This window comes from Arachis ipaensis, chromosome B08 (assembly GCF_000816755.2).
Source record: "Arachis ipaensis cultivar K30076 chromosome B08, Araip1.1, whole genome shotgun sequence".
Taxonomy (NCBI): Eukaryota; Viridiplantae; Streptophyta; class Magnoliopsida; order Fabales; family Fabaceae; genus Arachis; species Arachis ipaensis.
In genome coordinates, this window is record NC_029792.2 from 6,218,299 (window position 1) to 6,219,148 (window position 850).

Genomic DNA, 850 nt, shown 5'->3' on the forward strand with positions numbered 1-850 from the left:
TGTCTCATTCATTCTCTAATACATAGTCAAAGACAAGATACATTAAAATGTGATTATTTTTTTTTTTTATTAAAGATAAGAGACTCGAACCGTAACCTCTTAATTGAGTATGTGGAGACTATGCCATTTGAGTTATAACTCATTGACTTAAAATGTGATTACTTTGTGCTTCTGTACATGTATATTACATGTTGTAAACGTCACAAGAGGAGAAATACGAGTATATACAACTAATATTTGAATATTGGGCACACATTATTCTAACGTTGTGGGATAATGCACCAATAATATATGCGCTCAGAAAAACATACACTTTGCTCAACATAGAATCGCTCACCATTGAATGCACGCATACTCGAAGAAATAGTATACAATAACAGACAGGAAATTAAATGTTTACCTAGAATAATTTAGGTTTTAGGTTATTACGAATCTGGATATTAAAATGTACAGTTGTTGCTTGCATTGATAATGTTTGAAATTTTCTATAAAAATATATTCCATGCTTGCTTCTTCTCTCCCCCTTCCCCCAAAAAATAAATGGTATTATTATAGTTTCTAAAATGTAATGGTAGGTTTGTAATTTAAGTCAATATTGGCGATCTGATCTAGATATCCATGTGCTGCAAAATTGAAGTTATCCTTTCACATGGCATGATAAACTTCGTGGACTACTAGTAACTCGTCCACAAAAGCTAAGCCAACTGAAAATTTGAAACTATCATAATTAAAAAATATGTTTAACTCACATCATTTAATTTGTAGATTCTGGCAGCTTTAAGAGAATGGGGTGGACTTTTTCTGCAAATTCATCTTTTTTTTTTTTGTATTAAAAATGATAATTAAAGAT

At 30.5% G+C, this 850-nt stretch overlaps 1 long non-coding RNA gene across 1 annotated transcript in view; it reads left to right on the plus strand.

Annotated features, from left to right (window-relative positions):
• LOC110266170 overlaps positions 1-850 on the plus strand; it is a 22,497-nt gene that overhangs the window by 941 nt on the left and 20,706 nt on the right. The window lies entirely within an intron of this gene.